Source organism: Otolemur garnettii, unplaced genomic scaffold (assembly GCF_000181295.1).
Source record: "Otolemur garnettii isolate 467f Iridium unplaced genomic scaffold, OtoGar3 scaffold00038, whole genome shotgun sequence".
Classification (NCBI taxonomy): domain Eukaryota; kingdom Metazoa; phylum Chordata; class Mammalia; order Primates; family Galagidae; genus Otolemur; species Otolemur garnettii.
Window position 1 is genome coordinate 5,867,368 of NW_003852433.1, and position 6,258 is coordinate 5,873,625.

Here is a 6,258-nt window from a genome sequence, read left to right on the forward strand (position 1 = left end):
GAGAGAGAGAGAGAGATATCAGGGTATGAGTTCCATTAGAGTGAAAACCAAATCTTCATCTCTAGATTTCCTTGCACCTCTTGTCTCAGACCCACTGATGAGCAAATACTTAGCAAATGAAAGAATGAATACATTAATTACATTTAACACTATCCACACCAATGTCTGGCTCTCAAAAACTTTAGGGCTAATGGATAGAAGGATCCACCTGCCCAGACATTGGTCAAGAAGAAAGATAAATGAGAAACTATTTACAGTGGTGATAGTAGCTAGTATTTATCAAATACTAATCACAAGCTGAGTACTAGGCTAGGAGCTTCACATGTATAAACATTACTGAATCATCACCAGAACTCTGGGAGGCAGAGACTCTTACTTTGCTCATTTTACAGTTGGGGAAACTGAGGCTCAGGGAAGTATAGTAATTTACCCAAGGTTACACAGTTTGGACTCAGGCTCTCTAGTTTCAGAGTCTATGTTTACCCACTATACTGTGTCTTCAGGGAACAAATGAGTCCAGAGGCAAGAAGAAAGGAGCCAATCTGGCAAGACAACAGTGAGGGGTGTGTGGGAGCATCCAGTGAGGAGGAGACTCGTACAGCACAAGAGCTGAGGGAAGGAAACAAAGAATGCAAAGGATTGGCCATTCTGGGGCTGAGGACCCTTGGGACAAGGTGAGATTGAGACCAAGCCACCATGCAAGAAGCAGGCTGGGAGCTGGTGGTCCAGACATCTTTGGGTACTTAGCTGCAAGGTAGTTTTATAGGTTCCCATGGCAACTGCCAAGCAATGATCTCTTATTCTGCAGCTCAGCGCTTCCCCAGAAATTCTTTCTTCCTCTTTTCACCCACCCCTAGTCCATGGAGGCAAACTGGCAGTGTATTCCCCAGGAGAGACTACACTGGAGGAGAAAAGATAGCTCAAAACCCTTTTATTATGACAATGGAGAAGGCAAACTTGAGTGGGAACAGAAAAAAATGGAAAGAGAGGCTTAAAACTTCAAAGTTTCCCTCACCATATGAGGAAGGGACTAGGAAGGGAAGGAAGGTTCTCAGACCAGCTTGAAAATCTGATGAAAAACATGCATTGTCTTCCTGGAAAAAACAGCACGTGCACCTATGCACATGCATGCATGCATGTAAGTTGAACACCCAAGGGACTGTAACAAACTGGTCAACATATGGAGGTGGTCAACATAAGGAACTAGACCTACTTTACATGTGATGCATGTTCTGTCTATGAAAATTAGGAAGTGGTCAGTGTAGGGAGAAGGTCAACTATGAAGGTTCTACTGTAGTTTTAAGGAATACTTAGACCCTTTGGAACGTAAATTAGGAAATAAAAATCATCTAATCTAATGGTTTTCAAATTAAGACAGTTGAACTCTATCTTCAATCACAATCAAGTATGAAATCCTAATCTCTAATACAAGTTGTTCTCAGACAGGGATGGTTTTGCAACGTAGGGGATATTTAGCAAGGTCTGAAGATATTTTGGTTGTTTTACAACTAAAATGGTATCTAGTGGGTAGAGCCCAGAATGCTGCTCAACATACATACATACATACTACAATGCATAGAATATCCCAGCAACACACACAACACACACAACAAGGTGTGATCTGAGTCAAAACACCAATAACATTAAGATTGCTAAGCCCTGATATAACAAAAGGAGATGAGGAATGGGGCGCAGAGCTTCTCCAGTGTCAGACAAACCTGATTTATATCTGGACATTGCTGTGTGACTTAGGGCCAACCAGTAAATGTCTCTTTCTGTACAATGGAAGTTATCATGGAATTTAACTCATTGTGGGAGTGCTATATTAGTCATAGTACTATATACACGGTGGGAAGAGCAACAGTCTTATTATCTTTGTTATCATTAATATTACTAATGGCATTGTGGAAGATTTCATAAGTGAGGGAGTTAGTTTGCAGTAACTCAGAGGAGTGTCCACCATTGGCTAAATTAATGGATCAAGGACATGATTAAGCCATAAAGTGCATTGTCAGCTGACACAACAATGTGGTCATGAGGCTGTTTTTCCCTGTGTAGTTTATATACTAGTCCTAAAATAGATGAACTTTTCTCAACATTGTCAAGGAGGAAACCTGTCACAGGGACTACCTTGAAGAAGCCAGAAACCCCATGTGGGCATGGCTAGTGTGGTGGGTTTATGTAAAACTCCACTTTATATAGCTATGATTTACACTTTCATTTATTCTACCTCAACATTCATCCTTGGGGTGAACCTTGATTTAAGAAATCAACATTGCCTGTCTTTCCTTAGGCTCCTCTGAAAGTAGAGCCTGGTGAAGATTTATGTGCAGGTCATTGGATTGAGAGATGATCCTAGGGAATAGGGGAAATGAGACAAGAAAGAGAAAAAGCCAATGTATCATGCATTATCAAGGTCATGACCATTTGTCATGTGGGTGCAATTCCACCAGGACTTCTTAACAAGTGTATGAATCCCTTCTATGGTCATCCATCTGATAGAAGGAGTTGGAAGTATCTGTCCAACCAGCTTTCCACCTTCACTGGTTAAGAGTCTTTCCTGGGGCTGGGAACTCCCCTCGCATGGGCCCAAGAAAGATGTAGCAGGAATTAATGGTTCTGGAAAAGCCCAGCACTAAAATCATGGTGTGTGGCACATGCTGGAGACAAGACACAAAAACGGGAATGAATGTGCGCCCTCACAGAACTATCTACACCAGCCACAGTGGAAATCAGAATTGAGCTGGCAGGAATAAGTCAGAGAACCAGATGAAATGTTATAGCACATAAGTCCAACAATTTATAGATTCTTCCTGAATTCCAGTTTCACCTTCACCAATTAGGAAACTCTCTGAATCTCAGTTTTCTCTTCTGTAAGGTAGTAATAATGATACCTGTTTCATAGAGCTGTTGGGAAAATGAGATGAGCTTAGGGTGCTACAGCACTTGGCATAAAATAGGTGCTCAGTAAACAGGAGCGATCACGCTTATCAGCAACCGTCCTGAAATGAAAACATTTTTTCTTAGATATGGAATCTGCCTTAATTTCATTAACCTGTTTGACATGATTTGTGTCTAACATAGAAGAAATTCCCAGGAAGTGAATTTTTGTGATTGTGAGGGACTCCCTGATGTAAAGGATAGAACGGTGAACAGATGCTCAGGGGGTGAATGGGGAGGAGTCACCAGATAGCTCTTCAGGGGTTGATGCCACAATAATGATATTCCACTAGAAGACCTTGTCAGAATCATCCCCAAGTCCCTTTGAGTGACTCATATCCAGATTAGGTCCCAATAGACATTGGCTCAGTAGGACAAACAAAAATTATTTTTTACTCTTCGAAGTAGAAAAACCATCAGACCAGCTTAGGTAGAAAGTCTCAAATTCAAATGCCTAAGGGAACAAACAGTAATTTCACATACTGAACACAAAAGAACACTCTTTTCTACAGAGAATTATATTCTTTTTGTGTAATTTTCTTAAGACATGAGGGCTTTGTTTAATTTTACACTTTTGATAGAGACATACAGAGAAATATTTCTCTGATACAAGAAAAATACCTCATCATAGTACTAAATTGCAAGCCAATTCTGTGTTGAAGAACCAATAGGCAGTGGTGGAGAGTGGCATCACAGAAAATCATGGATAGGACAAAGAATCATTCCCTCCACTGAAACACCCATAATCTGGTGAAGACTGACAGAATCAACTTTTGAGAGCTCTGGAATTTAACTAAAAACTTACAGCAGCTAGGGAGATGCTTAATGAAGAAATGAGAAGCTTAATTTCAACATGTAAGATCACTCACGGATGACAGATGATAGAGCTGAGACTGACCACACATAGCAAAGAATACAGTCTTTGCAAAAATTACTAAAGAAATGACAATTGAAGGCCCAAATAACCAATAAAACAGACCGTAGGGAGAAAAGAGAATCTGATTTCCAGAGTTATTACTTTGTAATATTCAACATGATTAGTTTTCATAAGGTATACAAAGGAACAAGAAAGTATAACCCACTCAAAAGGAAAAAGTAAATTTACAGAAATCATCCCTGAGGAAGCTCAGACACTGGACTCTCTTGACAACAACCTTAACTCAGGGGTCCCAAATGTCTTCAGAATTAAAGGAAAACATGAACTAAAGGAAATCAGGAAAATTATGTATAAACAAAATGATAACATCACAAAAATATAAAAACTATAAAAAGGAATCAAACAGAAATACTGGCCCTGAAAGATGCAATAACTGAAATGAAAATTTTGCTAAAGTGGCCTGAAGTTCTGCCTTCTGCAGAGGGCAGAGTGTTTGGACTTTTCCTGAGAGATCTGGGCATAGTGTGGACTGCCAAACATCAGGACAGAATCTGTGACTACTGGGGAAAAAAGAGGGCATGGGAAGAAAGAGACACTCAGCAGGAGGAGGAACAGTCCCCTGGTTATGACTTTGCTCAGCCAGTGGCAGTGTTGACCCTCAGTTTGGGCTGTGTCTGGTGGAAGGGGGTGCATAACCTCTGGCTCTGATGGTGCCCACAAACAGAAGAGTGGTTGCCTGGTGTGGACTGAGTTCTGCAGGGTCCCCAGTCACAGCTGGGCTGGTGAGCAGAGGCTCGTCGGGTGTGGACCAAGACCTGAGGGCAAGGGCATGGCTCCCTGACTCCAACAGAGCCAGTAAGCCTCTGGGTGTGGACTGAGACCTGCGGGCAGAGACATGGTCCCCTGACTCCAATAGAGCCTGTGAGCATAGGCTTGCAGGGTGTGGACTGAGACCAGTGGGCAGGAGTGTGGTCCCCAGCTCTCGCTTGGCCGGCAAACAGAAAAGCAGACACCAGTATGGACTGAGTCTGGTGGGTGAGGGCATGTATCCCTAGCTCCAATTGTACTGTTGAAGACCCTTGGATCCCTCTCTGTTGAGCAGGGTTTGTACTGCCTGAGACAATTTGATTGGAACTTATGTCTCTGCAGCAGAAAAAACTGAAGGGTGGGAGTGGGGTGCCATAGCTGTCTGTATCTCTCTACTGCCCATATTTAAACCCAATACTGTGGCTTCCTAGGAAAGGGTAGAGGTTGGCCAATATCAAAACAGAGCTGGCTTGTACTACCTCACCAAGTAGGTCCTCAGAGTCTCTGGCCAAAACCCTGAAAGGGGCCTTTGTAAGGTTGTAGGGGATAAGCCATAATTACAAAACTTAGCACTTTGGTAAGGGGCTGATTATCTTTACTACCTGGGAACCCCAATTCAATCTCACCCTACAATGTCTAATAACCAAACAGTGGAAAATAAATCAATGGAAGAATGCTGGCAACATGAATAACCAGACTAAATCAACACTTCCAAAGAATGACAAAGGAGATATAACTGAAGATGCAATGTATAGACAAATAGCTGCAATGTCAGAAATAGAATTCAGAATGTGACCCTAGAACAAATGGACTTAACAGACCTCTACAGAACATTTCATCCTGATAAAACTGAATACACATTATTCTCATCCTCTAAAATTGATCATATCATAGGACATAAGTCTAACCTCAGCAAATTTAAATAAGCAAATAAGATGAATGGAAGTTATAAATTGAAATTCAAAGAGTAGTTCTATAGTTGTCTCAAGAAATTAATAAATTCAAAGACAAAGTCACCAAAGATATGGACACAATGAGAAAGGAGATAGCAGAGCTCAAGGAAATGAAAAAGTTAGTCAAGGAGCTCTGAAATACAATAGAATCCCTCAGTAATAAAATTGACCAGGCAGAAGAATCTCTGAAATTGAAGACAAAGCTTTTCAACATTCCCAAATGCTCAAAGAGGCAGACAAATGGAAGCCAAAAACTGACCATTCCCTGAGAGAGCTGTGGGATCAATCCATAAGATCAAACATTCATCTTACAGGACTTCCTGAAGGAGAAGAGGATGGTCCTAAAGGTTCAGATGTTCTACTCCAAGAGATTACAGAGAAGAATTTCCCAAGTATTGCAAGAGATACAGAAATTCAGATAGTAGACAGTTTCAGAACCCCCTCAAGACTCAATCCAAATAAAGCATCTCCTAGATACATTGTGATTAACTTTGCTAAAGTTAAGATGAGGGAGAAAATTCTGTAAGCAGCCAGACATTAGAAAAGTAACTACAAAGGGAGAAATATCAGAATGACTTCAGATCTCTTGGCCAAAACATTTCAAACAGGTGGCATCTGTGGCTCAAAGGAGTAGGGTGCCAACCCCATATGCCAGAGGTGGTGAGTTCAAACCCAGCCCAG